General features: G+C 40.2%; 1 protein-coding gene and 1 pseudogene across 2 annotated transcripts in view; both read right to left on the reverse strand.

The window, feature by feature from the left end:
* Positions 1 to 18,443, reverse strand: part of Trpc6 (transient receptor potential cation channel subfamily C member 6) — a 115,784-nt gene that overhangs the window by 64,039 nt on the left and 33,302 nt on the right. The window lies entirely within an intron of this gene.
* On the reverse strand, positions 15,561 to 16,528 carry LOC125399765 (mediator of RNA polymerase II transcription subunit 6 pseudogene; annotated as a pseudogene).

Here is an 18,443-nt window from a genome sequence, read left to right on the forward strand (position 1 = left end):
GAAACACAAATGAAAACCTCTTTGAGCTGTCAATGAAGACTCATGGGATGACTGGAGGTAAGGAGAATGATGGCACCATGCCTGATGAAGACTGGGCAACTGGGAACTGTATCACCTGGCACGCTGCCTTTAGTGAGGTCCCCAGGTCAGTGGCACCCTCTTCTGTCAGCAGTGCCCTTGTTCCAATGATGGAAGGGGAGTGTGCGTGCTCTGTAACTGTTGTGTTTGTTAGAACGATCCAGAGAAACAGAACCAAGATTGCTCTACAGAAATGACCTTTCAGTTGAGTGGGCTGAGAAAGCTCACAATGTGCGCACACAGTTCAAGGACCCAGGACCGAGGAAAGCAGAAGGTGGGGTTGCCACTGTGTCTCTCTGTCCTTGTTTTGGGCTCTCAATAGGTGGGTGATGATGCAGGCTAACACGGGGAGACCCTCACAGCCACCCCCAGCCACAAACTGAGTCCAACACTTGGCAGTCCTGTGGCTTCATCAAGCTGCCACAGAAAGAACTGCCCACTGCTTTCCAGGACAGAGACCTGTGCCCCCTTCCCTTCTTTGCTCTTTTTTTTTTTTGCCTAAAAACAAAAAGGCACCTTTGAAGGGTCAGTTGACCTCTAAACTAGGTGTTAAACCTTTTGAAGGTACTCAGTTAAATCATATGGTTTTTTTTTTTTAAAAAAATACCTCTTTATATTTCATGTTCTAGTCTATCAAGACACCTGTTAAATCTTTTCCAAACTTAGGGTCTCCCATTCTTTCCGGAAGTGATTTTATATGAATGAAATAAACTCGGTTGGCTTTCATTTTTTGTTTTTTCTTCTTTCTTCCTTGTGATTTGTTTTTCTTGTCCTGGGGCAGAGAAAAGTCAAAAGGATGCTAGAAAAATGGAAGGATCAGATAGGAAATTTGATAGAAAGATGTGATTACAGCTGTTTGGAAGCTGGTTTGCCCTCAGCCTCCATGTCCCACAGTGGACATTCTTCCTCTGTGTTCTGATGTGGGCATCCTTCCTCTGTGTTCTGAACTGGGCATCCTTCCTCTGTGTTCCAATGTGGGCTTCCTTCCTCTGTGTTCCATTATGGGCATCCTTCCTCTGTGTTCCGATGTGGGCATCCTTCCTCTGTGTTCCGATGTTGTTATCCTTCCTCTGTGTTCCGATATGGGCATCCTTCCTCTGTGTTCCAATGTTGTTATCCTTCCTCTGTGTTCTGATGTGGGCATCCTTCCTCTGTGTTCCAATGTGGGCATCCTTCCTCTGTGTTCAGCACTGGGCATCCTTCCTCTGTGTTCCGATGTGGGCTTCCTTCCTCTGTGTTCTGCTGTGGGCATCCTTCCTCTGTGTTTAGCACTGGGCATCCTTCCTCTGTGTTCCGATGTGTGCATCCTTCCTCTGTGTTCCGATGTGGGCATTCTTCCTCTGTGTTCTGATGTGGGCATCCTTCCTCTGTGTTCCAATGTGGGCATCCTTCCTCTGTGTTCTGATGTGGGCATCCTTCCTCTGTGTTCCACACTGGGCATTCTTCCTCTGTGTTCCGACGTGGGCATCCTTCCTCTGTGTTCCAACATGGTCATCCTTCCTCTGTGTTCCGATGTGGGCATCCTTCCTCTGTGTTCTGATGTGGACATCCTTCCTGTGTTCTGATGTGGGCATCCTTCCTCTGTGTTCTGATGTGGGCATTCTTCCTCTGTGTTCAGCACTGGGCAGCCTTCCTCTGTGTTCAGCACTGGGCAGCCTTCCTCTGTGTTCTGATGTGGGCATCCTTCCTCTGTGTTCTGATGGGGGCATCCTTCCTCTGTGTTCCGATGTGGGCATCCTTACTCTGTGTTCTGATGTGGGCATCCTTCCTCTGGAGCTTCGCCTCTCTTCTGCTCTGTTTCATTTCTAGAACTCATTGCATAACGGACTGAGCAAACGGCGCCATTATCAACTACTAGAACTTTCTATTCTTTTCTCTCTCTTGTAAAACATTTTATATCAATTGCAGTAAAAGTTTTTTAAAAAAAGAACCAAGAGCGCAGACTTCATTAAAAGTTAGAGTCTAACTTTGTGCTGCAAACATAGATCCTCAATAGAGAATTTTAAAGAGCAGAGAGAAAAAAATATCTATATTTTTCCCTTAAGTTAGATAGCAGTGTATTTCACAGATGGTTATTATTGGATGAAACAGAATAGAGAAATATTAAAAATATTGAGCAATTTCAGTGGTTTTAAAAATGTATTCAATATCTGCCCAAATATTCTGCTCTCCTGACCATGATCAATGACGCGAAGTACGTGTAGGAAATAAAGATGTCTATGACCAGAAAAGCAATCAAGAATGGATATTACCATGCTATTAAAAAGTTCTCCTCCTTCCTCTAACAACTGGTTCTCTCTGTTATTCCTTTGGCCCCTGTAACTGTTGTGGTTTTATAACTATAATGGCTGCTGACTTGAGAAGCATTTATCTAAAAGAAAAAGCTCTGTCCTCAACAAAATAAACTTGGGGTTACTCCGAAATGGGAGTGAATTGTGTGCTTGATTGGTTCGCACTCTTGGGATCTAATGAGGCCCCTCATTCGTGATCTTTTCCACAACAGTAACTCCTTTACTAGCCGGACACTGCAGGACCATCATGGCCGCTCAGGTGAATTTCCCAAGCTATAGAACGGTGGGAGCTTCCACCTCTGCCAGGCCTTCTTTACCCACTAAGCTGTGTGTAAACACACTGTAATTATGACACAATTCTACAATTCATTATTAGCTTCAGTTTCAAGGCTGGGTTGTTTAGTGTCATCCTTTTCTCAACGTACTGACCAACTGCATGATACCCATGTGTGCAGAGTTACTCGCAATTCTTTGTCTATAAAGAATGACAGGAAAGCTGAACGAGACGGTTATCATAGAGGGCAGCATTATAAGGTCCCCACTATACTGCTGCTTTGTCATTATCTTAGTGAATTTCCTATAGCTTTGTACAATACTTTTTAAATGAAGTATTTTCTGATACAAATGATACACAGCCCAGTTATCCCATTTCTGGGGTATCTGAAGAGCTCTAAGGTTAGCACACCACACAAACACTTCCACATCACAGTAGCTAAGATAGGGTACCAATGTAGATCTCCAACTACGGAGAAATAGATAAAGACAGAGATAGATAGATAGATAGATAGATAGATAGATAGATAGATAGATAGATAGATAGAGATTATATAATAGAAAATTCTTGATCATAAAGAAGAATGCAGTTATGTAATTTATGGAAAAATTGGCACAACTGGAGATCCCATTAGCCTCTCTCAGAAAGAATGGCATCGTATGTTTTATCCTTGTTAGTGGTTCTATCCATGTTATATTAAATGAAAATAGAAACAAAATTGTCCATGGAAATAAAGGCGATTATTGTGAAAGAGAGGGGAAAAACATAGGAAATGAGAGGAGTAGGAACATATGTTCAGGATTCACCATATACCTATCAGGAAACTTTAGATTGTAGGACTCAGAAGTGGTAGGCAACTACCGGGAAACACTTTCGGCCACAGCAAGGCACACACGGAATCAGAGCAATGGTGACAGAATGCACAAGACAGTCTCAAGTTCAAGCCAGGCCAAATCCCTTTATGGAGGTGGGAGGTGGGCTTGCAGTCTTCTGTAGCTGAGGAGCTATTGGCAATGGGTAGCTGCTGGGGAAGGGAAAGGCAGTACTCTTTAAGGGCGCGACCCTGGTAGGTGAAGCACAGTGCAGGATTCCCACACACCTACACAGACAGACCAGGTGAGTTATTTTGGTTCATATGGAAGAGGGATTGTGTTTGAGAGGAACTGGGAGAGGAGGCATGCTCAGACAATTAATAAAGTATTAAAACAGCCCGTTATGATACATTGCTTCGTTCACTTCCCAGTTATTTCTCAAATCCCGTGCCTTGGAAATCAAATGAAACTGTTACGTCATCGCTTCACTCCTAGTAGCCAGTGATTTAAGAAGTCTGAGAGGAACAGGTGGAGAGGAGAAAAAATAAAACAAAGTGAATCTGAGTGAACACTTTCAAGTCATGTTACTTTGAGGCCTCAGCCAAGCTACTTTGAGTATACCCAGTCTCCTCAAGGTGATGTCGTTTTGAACAAGCATGTATGGTTATTAGCATACCCTTCACCTGGGAAAAGGTCATGAAATTTTTCTTCGATCTTAGTTTTGTGACTTACAAGTATAGAATTTTTAAGCAAGTAGTTAAAATACTCTTGGCTTCGAATTCACCACCTGTGAAGGAATGTTAGATCCTTGATATTGCCCGCTTGCTTTAATAAGTAAGATTAAAAGTAACCACAGAAATTTTCAGAATGTAATGGTAGGAGGACTGGAAAGGAGGTGGTAAAGGGAAGGAACAGGAACAAGCCGTGACTGGTGTGAATAGAGAGAAGGAAATGAAGACTGCAAGATGTGCATGAGTTAGCCAGGTAAAGGCTCAGCAAAATGAAGCAAATATTCTAGAAAGAAGGAATGCAGGATGAAAAGTTGAAGGTAAGACAATACATTCTTAGAACTCACACTGTTCAGAATGGTTTGATGGGACAGGGTGCCTAGGCAATGGGTTGAAAGAAAAGCTGAGCAGTTGTAGATGCTCAGAACTTAGATTTTACCCTGTGTGACAAATAGGCCCTAAAAGATGCTCATTCCGTAGTTACAAGGGGCAGGAGGCAGAATGAGCAGCTGGGAGTCAACAGTTGAAGGCTGATTTGGTACAGTGGTGGCCGAATTAGGGACCAGCAGTGGAAACTGAAACCTACACCAGGGCTGTTTCCAGACCCCAGAGCCATTTCTACTCCCTGCCCACCCCAAATGCTTATCACACTAGCTTCAACTATACAGTAGGGTATAGTTCCAAAAGACAGGAGTCCCAGCTTGTTTGCAGTTCTTCACAAGCCGCTGGCACATGGAGAGCATTCCACAGATGCACACTGATCAGAGTATGCAGTTGCCTTTCTGACCTCCTTTAGTCCTGCTCTCTTAACAACTCTTGGGGTTATGTGGACACTTTTAAGTACTAGGACTACTGAGTATTAGTCTCACAAACTATCTGTGCTGATTTCATGTGAAATTAAACATTGAACAGTAACTAAATATGATATTATTTTTGCCCATAAAGCTCATATGTAAGATACACTTTTAGACTTTCAAAGAAGATAATCTTCAGTGAATAAAAGTTATTCTGTTCCCCTTAAAGTGGAAAATCATTTAACCAAGCATGTTTGGGAGATCTGTTATTTCCAAATTGTATCATTATTTGTATAAACTTTAGAATGTCCCTTTTAGGATTTTTTTTTAAATCATGTGTATGTGTGTGTCTTAGTGTATGTATGTGCACATGTATACAAGTGCCCACAAGAAACAGAAGAGGGTGCTGCATCCTCTGGGGTTGGAGTTAAAGGTGATTGTGATCAACCTCATGTGAAAGCTGGGGACCAAACTCAAGACTTCCAAAAAAACCAGTAAATACTATTAACAGCTGAGCCAGTGCTCCATCCCCAAATTCCAGAATAGTCTGAATATCAAAAGATAATTAAATTGAATAGGCTGAGTTCCCAAACTGTAGTGACTATGCTATAAAACTATAACAGATACTCTCACGTTTGTAGTCGTTGTATACGTGAATATTGATTGAATGAAAAGCACACATTTAGAAGGCGCCATACAGGTGCAAAGCTGTACAGTGCTTTGTAAAAGCAGAGGCTGACATTGCACAAGAAAAGAATGCTACCAATATATGTGTAATTTTATTTATTTTTAGTTTTTAGAAGGAAAATAACTTTTGTTTCTACTGTAGCAGATTTATTTTCCACTGAAATTTATACTTTGCCTGAAATGTCAACAGTGGTTTCTCAGTTTTACAAAACCCACTTAAATTACAGCTCCCTGACATAATAGGCTATCACTAATTATTCTCAAGTTTGAATAACAATATCAGAATACAAAATACTCTATTATAATCCATGTCTCCATAATACTTAAACATTTTGTGAAGCAAGGATTTGGCTATATCATCCCGTGTCTTCCATGATGTGGCTAAACAAGCAAGAGTCCCTGTGCAATGTTGAGAACAAATGTGGACTTTAGTAGTCCTACCTTGATTACAGAGTTCCAGTACTAAACAGGACCATCTCAGCACTGAGGCTATGTACTGAAAATGCAATGAAATATTACTGTGTCATGTACAAATATCAGTGTCTGGTGCAAACATCAGTGGTACAAATTAATCATTCAACCCGACCTCTTGGTACAATTAAAATGATGCAGTGGACATGGGACAAATGAGGCTGTTATTTGTATAATGGCATACAAAGTTCTATTTTTAATTAGCAAAAATGAATACTATTTGTATATGTTTATGAGGTACAATATTACATTTTTAGTCTTGTAGAAATTGGATACTGATAGATTTAGGATGGTTGATACAACCATCTTCCAAACCTTTTATCATTTGTGTGCATGTGTGTGTGTGTGTGTGTGTGTGTGTGTGTGTGTATGCACACCCATGTCCACAAGTGGGTGCCAGAGCAGAAGGCCGGTGTCTTCATCGATCATGCCCCACCATATTGTCTTGCGGCAGGGTCTCTCACTGGACTGGAACCTGACCGTTTTGGCAAGGCTGGCTGGATAACTCGGGGAGCCACCGGTCTCCTCTCTGGATGCTGAGGTTAGACACAAATGGTGATACCTGACCTTTTCACAGGTGCTGAAGAGTAAAAGTCAGTTCCTCAACACTTGCAGAGCAAGCACTCTTGCCCTCAGAGCCATCATCTCAGCCCCTTGGTGTTTGTTTATCCAACCACACTCAAAATTCTCCTATTTTGAGACTATTTCAGCCTACTATGACATGGAATGCCAGAACTTATTCCTAAAATCTAGCTATATCATTATCAACTTTCATATAAGGAGTGCACTCTAGAAGAGCAATAAAAGTCGAGTAAATCCATAATCCAACTACACAACCATCCATAATTATTATAGATTACCAGGTGCTTCCCAGAATCACCTCTCTGTGCTTTCATGGGACTGTCAGGGAGGTGGGGCTGCTTCCCAGCATCTCGGGGAGCATGGGAGGGATGTGTCGCACAATGTCACATGGCTGTTGTGTCAGTAGGAAAGAGGAATTCTGCAGCTCCAGTGCAGTCTCACAGGACCTCACTGCAGTGTGCATTTGCTCTTGACCAATTAGTTGCTCCCCAGAGCATGATACATTTGCTGGCCACATAGGAGACTTCACAACTCTGGCACATGGTGTTCGTGTGGGTGTAGCTATTACTCTTTCCACAGTTGTTTTCTTTGGGCTAAAAGAGAAATACTCTACATTTTTAAATTCACTGATAAACGACATGAAATTATTTATTTGACAAAAAGTTTTAATAAAATAACTAAATAAGTGCTGCTGTTATGTTCTCTTTGCAGTTTTGTTCAAATTCATACAACATAAATCCATTACAAACTCTAAGAAAGTATATAAAATATTTGTCTGTTCTACCTGTCTGTATCTTTAACCAATGTATAATTCCATGTATAATGTTTAAAATTTGTATATTCTTCATTTTCTTAAAGTATATGTAATGGAAAAAAATCAATGGAGATCTTGAGGTACTGACATTGAAACATGTTTACCATATGTGGGCTGCAAAAGGAAATATATCAATACTAGGAAATGAAAATTTGTTCAGTTTTTTCTTTCAAATGTAGATATTGCCAAAGAGTGTTGTCATATCTATCATCCTATAGGAGGAATCAGATTGCTACTTAGCCTTATTCTTGGCATACATTTAACAGAAAATGTATAACTATCGTCTTATTATTGTTGTATCGTATTATTACGATAAACGTAATATTTATTTATTTATTTATGCCAATAAATATTCTTTGGCTCAAACAGAATTTTAACTAGCTATAAGGTTCAGTATTTAATTATTGTATTTAATCTATTGTGTATGTGTGTATGTGAATAAGTAGGCATGTTTCATAGCACACATGTAGGGGTCAGAGAACATCTTGTGGGAGTTAGTATTCTCTTTGTGCTAAGTAGATAGGTTCTAGGGATCGAACTCAAATCCTCAGACTTGATAGCTAGTGTTTCTACTTACTGAACCATTGTGCCAGCTTACAGATTGTAAAATTCTCATATACAAAGAAATCATTTCTCTTAAAAGATATTATAAACATCCAGAATTATGAAATATTAATGATTCCCTGAAGTAATATATTCTGGGAAAGTTCAACTAATGAGTACACAGTCACTTTAGTAAGCAGGAGTATTAGTGGGCAGGTGTCATTTTCCTTCTTTTAGCAGTGGACGGAACTGCAGCTGAAAGTAAGGACTAGCAAGTACCTTTTCTAAGAAACGGGACACTATGTACTCTCATACTAGACTTAATCCAGAGCTGGAAAAAGTTCCATGCTTCAGTAAAAGTTTGGGATGAAAAGAAGAGATTAGGGGAGTTCCCCGCCAAGTGTAGGCCAATGCATGTGCAGCACCTATTATCCAGGAAGAAAGGAGACATGGAGAAAGCAATGTCTGGTGGAAATGCCAGGGCAGCATCCTGCTGAGGAGAGGCCTGCCCTCAGAGCATTCTCCTAAGGGAACCAATAGATAGATGCTCTAGTGTCCTTACATGAATTAAATAGCCTGAATAAAAGCTTGATTGTGCGCTGAGTGGTCTTCCGTCCATCAACACAGCCTTCTGGTGCACAAGATGTTTTAAGCTGTGTGCAGTCCTAATTACTATTTCTCAAACAAACACTCGGTCAAGAGCAGTAAGTATCAAAAGAGGAAGCCGTCTTGCTGATGTCTCATACAGGAACAAGAAGTTAGCAGCTATCCACAGGCCAAAGTATCTCTGTAGGATCATTGGATCCAGGGAGGATAATGTAAACCTGTGGGTACCAAGACAACGGTGGTTTCCTCACACGGAAGTCAAAAGCACACCTCCCTTGGACAGATGTAGCTTTGTTGTGTCTATCTTGGTTAACAGATCAATTCCACCAGTCACCACGAAAGACAGCAGCCAAACTCAGACAATATTCAAAAAGCAAATAAAACTGACGTTGTGCCTTTCCTAGAATGAAAATTGAAATAATATGAACAGTTATAAATATATGCAATTACAAATAAATGATACTTATCAAAAATTGAAAAGCCTGCATTATGAAGTTAAAGAAGAAATGTATTCCTGAATGAAATATAAAAGAAATCTAAATGGTATAGACAAATTTTGCCACTTTAAAGCCCAAAAAATAAATTATGAAGGTCTTTACAGCTATTCATATATAAACAATTATAAATGATGAAAAATGAAAATGAAAAATAAGTATAAAGATGTTGAAAGGCTTTAACATAAGAAATAAAACTGGAAGAAACCATGAGATTATTTTGTGATCTTTGCTTACACAAAGATTTTGATAAGATTTGAAAAATATGAACCCTTTCAAAATTTGTAAGTTTTGTTTCATTAAAAATGGAACCTTCTAGTCAAACATGGTAGTGTACTTTTCTAGTCCCAGCACTCAGGAGGCAGAGAAAGGTCAATCTCTGTCAGTTGGAGGACACCATGGGCTACATAGTGAGACTCTGTCTCAAAAAACAATTAGAACCTTCTGCTCTTTGACAAACACACAAGAAGATGAATACGGGCAGAGCAAAACAAAGCACTACAGAGAAAATATTCACAAATCATTTACCCAGTAATGAGTTCTCTACAGATTACAAACAGAGCTCAATAACACGGAGAGTATAATATATAGCATAAGATTATAATCCAAATACGCAGGGATGGCTCACCAGTTAAGGGGACTGGTGGTTCTTCCAGAGGACCCAGGTTTGATTCCCAGCACGTGGTGGTGCACGACTCTCTCTAACTCATTTCTAGGGAGTCTGACCATCTCTGCTGGCCTCAGTGTACACAAGACACAGCCGTAGAGCACACACAAGCATGCAGGCAAGCACTCATACACATAAAATAAAAATAAATCTTTAAAAACAAATAAATATTCAGGTGCCCCATACATACACAGAAAGAGCCTCAACATAATTAGTCATCAAGTGGTTAATTAAAAGTCCTTACTATGCCAATCTGATGAGATAGCATACTACCTAGTGCTCACAGGCTGGTGGGATGCAAAATGGTCTAGCCACTATGGAAAGTACATTTATAATTTATTATAAAGCTAAAAGCACATGTGCCCTTTGACACATCAATTTTTTTGTTTTTTTGTTTGTTTGTTTGGTTGGTTTTTGGTTTTTTGAGACAAAGTTTCTCTGCGTTGCTTTAGAGACTGTTTTGGAACTAGCTCTTGTAGGCCAGGCTGGCCTCAAACTCAGAGTTCTGCCTGCCCCTGCCTCCCAAGTGCTGGGATTAAAAGCATGTGCCACTACCGCCCTGTGACATAACTTACTCCCTGAGAAATGAAAGCATGTTTGCTTAGTAAATTTAGCATTAGTCGGTGTGTGTGTTTGTGTGTCTGTTTGTTTGTTTTACTTTTTCAAGAACATATTGGGAATACCACTCACCCATTCTGCTCTGTAAAAAGGCCTGTCAGGAATTCACTTTGTGAGGACCACCTACATACACATCCAAGTATGGGACTCCCATAAATCAGTCTTAGAACAACTCTCGGTTGGTCTTTACACGGTATGCACATGTCCATAGTTGAAACAAAAGAAGCATCTGTTTGTGGGAGTGCACAGACCTATTTTAAACTTGATTTCTTGAATCTGTTTGTGTGCTTAAGTCTTTTAACTTGCAATCCAATGCTCAGCTAACCTTACAATGGAATCTCCTGATGTAACTAAATCATTGTATAAAAAGTTCGCTCAATTCAACCTCAGCACATTATGACCAGACGTTTGCCTCACTGCTTAAAGTAAGTTCCAGACGAACGACAGAGGCTTTATCATTTTTTCTTCCTTTTTCTGTGACATCTCTTCATTTTGCATTTTCAAGGGAACACAGAGATTTCTCGGTAGTAATGTATTAAATAAATCCTGACACAATGTGATTGATTATTGTTTGACCCAGAGATCTGTCTATCAGGGTATTTTATAAACAAGTCGTTTCCCATCCAGAAATAGAGAGGAACATATTCCATTAAAAGAAACTATTGAAAACTAGGAAATGTAGTTACCAATAGGAACTGGGAACGTCTTTGAATGAAAAGAACAAGTTATCCAGACTCGTCCTGCAGGGGGCGCTCAGGATGGAGCTTCTGTAGGGCGGAGGATGGACAGCAAAGCAGAGTGGAGCAGAATGCACTGGGAGGCAACACCTGCACATTTCATGTACAGCAAGGATACTGCTACAGGGCTTTAGATAAAGAATAGAGCTTTCAGTAAGCACTGCTGACAAAATTGGTTTTCTTTATTGAAAAAAAAATCAAAATTTTACACCTAATAAAATAAACTAAAAAAAAAAAAAATCCAGGCATAAAAACTGCTTAAATGAGAAAAGCAAAACACCAAGATTCTGGAAAACAATATAGAGAAAATAAATCATACCTCTGAGCAGGGAAAGAAAGAACTCTTCACATCTCAGAGCAGGGGAGAGTAATAACACAAGACAAACACATAAAAAAAATCAGCTAGAGGGGGTGAAATCGCGAAACTGGGTGGGCTACACTCATAAGTTTCTTTGTGTTTTGATTTCTGTCTCTGTCACCCTGGTTGACTCGAAGTTCTCTGTCTGCTACAGGCTGATCTCGGACTCCTGCTCACCTCTGCTTCCTGGGTGCTCACATTTAGTATGTTTTAAATAAGTAAAGCCACAGATTAGAGACCATAACTGCAACACCAAGTAAACAAAAGTTTATAATGTGAAAAGGAGTCCAAAGAGGGCAGGATTAAAACAGCATGTAGAGACACAGGGCGGGGATTGGGAACAAGGCAGGCACTGGAGCGGAGAGGTAAGCAGTTAGATCCGCTTTTCATTCCTATTTTTATATGTGCTTATATATGCTTGTGTATGTATGTATTTATTTATATGTGTTTGTATGTGTGTCACAGCATTGGTGTGGATGTCAGAGACAGTTTGCAGGACTCCGTTCCCTCCTTCAACTATATGGGTGCCCCAAATGGATTTCAGGTCATCAGACTTGTTGGTAAGTGCCCTTAATCTGCTGTCCTATCTTGTCTGCCCTAGTCAGTGTTTTGCATTGTTTTGTCTACAGTTTATCAAACAGAAAAGTATGTAGGAAACATTTTCAAACTCTTTGATAAATAAAATTAAAACTGAAATTTGGTAGCAAGAGATTTCTCCGAGATTTGAAAATACTGACATGCAAAAAACAGTATCTTTAATAGGTCAAGTTGTATTCCTTAGTTCCAAAATTGACACACTGGAGTCCTAACCAGTGTCACTAAATATGATTTTATAAGGAACAGAATCCTGACAGAAGTCCTCAAATGAAGGTAAGATTACTAGAATGGACTCTAATCCAAGAGGAGATCAAATTTAAAGACACCTGCAGAGGGAAGAGATCCCTGAGGAGAAATTAAGACCGCTAATATCTCAGGGTCAGATTGGTAGCATTCAGAACTTGAAGGTAAGAGAGATCTGTTGCAGAAGACACCGAGTTTGGATGTCTTGTTTCAGACTTTGTGCAGGGGTCAGCCATGCAATGCTCAGGTCCTGTGGTTCCCGGCCACCCTGGCTAGCTTAGCCCCAAAATAACCACACAGAAACCATATTAATTAAATCACTGCTTGGCCCATTATCTCTAGCTTCTTATTGGCTAACTCTTATATTAATTTAACCCATTTCTATTAGTCTGTTTATTGCCACATGGCAGTGGCTTACCGGCAAAGATTTGGCATGTCTGACTCTGACGGCTCCATGGTGTCTCTCTGACTCTGCCCATCTTTCTCCCAGCATTCAGTTCTGTCTTCCCTGCCTACCTAAGTTCTGCCCTATCAACAGGCCAAGGCAGTTTTTTTACTCATTTGTGATAATCACAGCACACAGAGGGGACCCCTCACACCACTGTGGGGTGGGGTATACACTGGAAAACAGCTTTAAAGCTCAGTTTCGCATTATCTGGCAAGGCTCTGTGTACAGAACAAACAGTCCTCTTAGATGTCCACCTGGCAGCCTGGATATGAAATAAAACTTTTCAAGGTAAAGTTTTATTAATTAGTCTCCTTCTGTGTGCAATAGACCCAAATCAAATACTGCAATCGGGTATTTGAAGCATGGTTATCACAATTATCTGAAGTTTGTGTGTTTATGCATGCATGAGAGAGAAAGAAAATCATAGGAAGATATGGGTGTACATGTGGACATTTTTGCACAAGTGTGTGGAAGTCGGAAGACAACTTTTGGTGCCATTTCTCAGGTGCCTTCTATAAGGCCTGGGACTTTACCCCATAGGCCAAACTAACTGGCCAGAGAGCTTCCAAAGGTCTGCCTGCCACACTATGGCTGATTTGCAAGTGTGTACCACTGTGCCTAGCGTCGTACCTGGATTTGGATATCAGGATCAAGTTTTCAAGCTTGTGAAGCAAGTATTTTACTGACTGAACATTTTTACACTTCATCTACATTTATGCACACGTGTTTAAAAGCCAAATAAAAACCATCAGTGTCATCCTTGGGAATACTGTTCTCCCTTGAGATGGTCATTCATCTACCTAGAAGTCATCAATTAGGCAAGTCTGACTGGACAGTTAGCCCAGGGATCCTCTTATCTCTTCCTCCCTACACTGGCATTAGAAGCCTGCTACCACAGAAGACATTTTTTAAACATGATTTCTGCAGGTCAAACTCAGTCCCCACATTTATAAAACACAGACTTCATTAACTGTGCCATATCTCCAGACCTTCTGAATTTCTAATAAATTTAAGTAGTTTACAATGTGTCTTCATAACACCTAAAAATAGCATACACTATTCTTACCTGCATACCTAGCATGCAGGTAAGACCATCCGTAGCAGATGACATTGTAATCTAAATCTAGAACTAACACAACTACCTATTATCATAGAATGCAGAAACCAGTTAAGGTGTTTTCCTGGAATGGAAAACTGCACAGTCACGGAAAGGAATGAGCATATAAAGTTGATAAATCTCAAAAAAATATCACAAGAGCACATTAGGCAAGGCATGGAAGAGTGCAAGTAGCCCAATGTATTTGCAAGAAGTCCAAACATGGGAAAAATAGAGTGGCAAACGCTAAGTAAAAACAAAGAAGTGATCCCAACAAAAATGAGGTTAGGAAGAGGCTCATAGGTATTGCCTGGAATTCTCTTGATGTTAATTATTCTAAACTACATGTATTTTTCCTTTTATTGAAAATAGAGTGCTCTATCACATAATGTATCCTGATTATGTTTTGTCCTCCCTCTGTTCCTCCCAGTTTCTTTCCACCTCCTCCCATCTGGATCTACTCCCTTTCAGTCTCTCATTAAAAACAAAAACAAAAACAGTATTCTAGAAGATAATAATAAATATAATAAGACAAGACAAAAACTAACACATTGGAATTGGACAAAACAAACCAACAGAATAAAAAGAACCTGAGAGAAGGCACAAGAAGAAGAAACCCACTCATTTGCACACAATGAACTCCCATAGAAATACAAACTGAAATCTATAACGTATACACAAAGAACCTAGTGCAGATCAGTGCAGGCCCTGTGCACGCTGCCTCAGCCTCTGTGAGTTCATACGAGCTTTGCTCATCTTGATTTAGAGGGCCTTGTTTTCTTAATGTTCTCAATCCCCCTCTGGCTCTTACATTCTTTCTGTAAGGTTCTCTAAGTCCTGGGGTTGGGATGGGGTTCAGAGAGCATCCCATTTAGGGCTGAGGGCTCCCTACTCCCTGGCTTGGGTCTCTGAATTTCTTCCCATCTATTGTAGGAGGAAACTTCTCTGCTCCTGGCTGGACAAGACACTGATCTATGAGTAGAACACATTGCCATTGGGAGTCATTTTATTGTTACTTTTGCTTTTGTTTTTTGTTTGTTTTGTTTGTTTGTTTTGTTTTGTTTTTAGAACAGTAGTTTTTGGTTTGACCCTAGGTCTCTGGGGAATGTAGTCTCAAGTTCTTGCCATTCAAGCAGTGTTGGGTATGGGTACCATCTCAAGGTCCCTTAGCCCAAATCAGATATTGGTCAGTTACTCCTATAAGATTTGTGCCACCATTGCACCAGCATATCTTTCAGGCAGGACACCAATAAAGATATAAAAATTCATGGCTTCTCCTTTGGTAGCAAGCAGAGTGACTTTCTGCACCAAAATCACTAGCATGTAAGGGTAAAGGCTCTCTGTAGACAGTAGTTGGACATCTCCATCTCCAATGAGGTGTGTAGGTGTTGTCTTCAGCAACAGGGCCTTGATTCAGTTTGTGGTGAGCAACCTATAGTCTTGGCAACAACCTGGTTTATTTGGGAATTCCCATAAGGCACTTTTGGGCAACAGCTCAATTAGATAAAACCCAATCCCAGTACCCAAAGCTTTATCTGGTGACAAGAGATTTCCAGTCTCCCCATTATTTGGTGATTTAATTTTTTTTTGAGGAATATATACAAATAACTTTATTGTTTTTAAGGATATATATTGGTATATCTGTGAGTTAGCTGCATTGCCCATGTCCAGCAGAGGAAAGGTTACAAAAGATACGTAAGAAATATTCACATAGAAATCCTGGGAGGGAGAAGGTCCTTTTGGAAAGAACAAGTGCTCCACACACGAGAGGGCTGCAATAGTGTTGTAAGACGCGAGAGCCTCCCACGGTGCTGAGGTATAGTGACTGACAAGGAGCTTGCCAGCTTCTTTCGTGTCCACTACTCACTGAAGTCTCATTCGTTTCTCAGGGGGACCTTTAGTGCTCACAGTCTGCTGGGCATTCTTCGTGCTCTCCTTCTCCTCGGATTTCACAGTTTCTGGTAGAGGCTCTGCCTCTTTCTTTGTCTGATCCACTGGGACAGGTTTTTCTCCAGACTTTTGCTGAACAAATCTGGGTGGGAACTTTTGTCTGAGGTCAACAAGTAACGCATCCACACGCTGTCTCTGAAAAATAGAGCTTGGTTCTTCTTTCCTTTTGGCTTTAGGTTTGACTTTATCTTGCTCTTCATGATCTTTGAAGTGCCACCAATACCCTTTGGAAGGATGATAGCGACAGTATGACATAGCTTCATCAAAAGCTGACTGAATACCATGTACTGCGGTAAGCACTCTGGAGTTTATAACTGATCCCAAGTCTGGTGCCTGATAGATGACTCCAGCAATGATATAGTAATCAGTCATTGGGATAACTTGAGCAGGGGACTGCCGCTGTTGCTTCCGAATGATGAAAAGAATGGGCTCTTGAGCATGTAAAAGGATGTATTCAACTCCAACCATCTGATTCAAGTGCTCTAATGTTAGCCTCTGCATCTTGATCACTTCATTATTACATGTCCTGTCATAAAAAGGATTGCTTCTTTCTGAAAAGTAATCTAGAACACTACCACTGTTCAAAATGGGGATCCAAGAGCTGTCAACCCAAGAGATTCCCAGCAGGTTATGTTGTCCAGAAGCCACTCAAAAGGACTTGTGAGACCTCATAAAAGGGTGTGAAGCTGACCTCAGCGAGCTATAAAGCCCCAGTAGAATAAATTACCTCCTGGTGATTTCATTTTGATTGCCTTCATATATGTACATTCTTAGGATGCTTCTACTGTATTTAGGTTTCCTTACCACCCATAAAATGGCCCTTAATTTTATCTGTCTCTCACTGTATTCTTTCCCTTGTCCTCTTCCCTCTTCCACTCTCCCCTCCCGCTCCTGGTTTGATCCTTTCATATCGGTGTCTCCCATCCATCCATAACTATCTATTCTGTTTTCCTTTCCTACCTAGGTCTATCTGGTCCACCTAATCCTTTACTGTATACCTAATCTCTGTGGTTATATAAATTGTAGCTTGTTTATCATTGACTTAACTGCTAATATTCTATACCATATTTGTGTTTCTGGGTCTGGGACAGAACACTTAAAAAGATTTTTTTCTAGTTTCATCAGTTTACCTGTATATTTCATGATTTCATTTTTAAAAGTTGAGGAATGTTCCATTGTGTAAGTGAACCACATTTTCTTTATTCATTCATCTGTTGAGGAAATCTAGATTGTTTCCAATTTCTGGCGATTATTACTACAGCAGCAATGAACATGGTTGAGCTAATGTCTTTGTGGTAGATTGAAGCATCCCTTGGGTATATGCCCAAGAGTGGTACAGCTGAATCTTGAAGCAGATCTATTCCTGTCTTCCTGAGAAACCACCATACTGATTTCCATAATGGCTGTACAAGTTTGCACTCCCTCCAGCAATGATGGGTGCTCCCCACATACGATATCCTTGTCAGCATGGACTCTCACTTGTTTTTGGATCTTAGCCATTCTGACAAGAGTATGATAAAATCTCAAAGTAGATTTTATTTGCACTTCCCTGGCATCTAAGGATGTTGAACATTTATTTGAATGTTTCTCAGCCATTTGAGCTTACTCTGTTGAAAATCCTATCTGTATCCCAAGTTTTCTGAGTTCTTTATATTTTGGATATTAACCCTCTGCCAGATAGTTTATTGCTCATGTGTGAGTGTGTTATCTTACAATAAAAAATGAGAACAAAACTGTAGATTTAATCATTAATCTAAGGAATTTGTTAAGTTTAAGTAATTAACATCACTTTTCTTTCAAATGTATAAGATCAAAACAGGGGAAATTAGTCAGTTATTGTCAGTAGTAATTAGATCCTTATCTTCTTTTCTGTGTTGGAGTTCCTCAATTTAAAGGTCCATCACACAGGATCAGTACAAGAAGTCCTCACCACTGACCTTGCTGATCCGACACTGTTAACCAGAGTCCCATTTATAGAATGCACTAACTGACATTTTACTGTGGTTATGTTCTTCTCTCTCCACTGTGCGTACTCATTAATGGGATTTAAATAGAAAATGAGAATCACTGAGTCTATAAGAAGTCATATTTTTAGTTCAGGAAGATAACAAGGAAGTATCTACAAAGAAAATAATTATTACTTAATTAGGATGGATATAGCTGTACAAGATGAAAAAAATCAAAATCTAGAAAATTCCTGCACTTAGCTGCTTTGGAAGAGTTGTTAATTTCTCTTCCTTAATTTAATTTCTCATACACAATCAAAAGACTGAAAATTTTACACAATCAAAAGATTGTCTAAATCAAAGATGATGTGACTGAGTGTGGTTGGTGAGAGACAGATTTTTTAAAAATCAGGATGCAGCAACCTCAGTGGAACTCTGAAACCAGCTTGCTACAAACAGAGAGGACCAAGAGGTGAGTGACAAGTCACCAGGCAGGACACCCCACTCTCTAGGCGTCTATAGTGGGGCAAAACCCCGGGCCCTTTTCCCACCTGCCTCAGTTTCTCTAGCCAGCCAGCAGGAGAGATCTTTGTAGGTAGGCTGCCCCAA

Source organism: Myodes glareolus, chromosome 4, assembly GCF_982192425.1.
Source record: "Myodes glareolus chromosome 4, mMyoGla1.1, whole genome shotgun sequence".
In the NCBI taxonomy this organism is placed as follows: Eukaryota; Metazoa; Chordata; class Mammalia; order Rodentia; family Cricetidae; genus Myodes; species Myodes glareolus.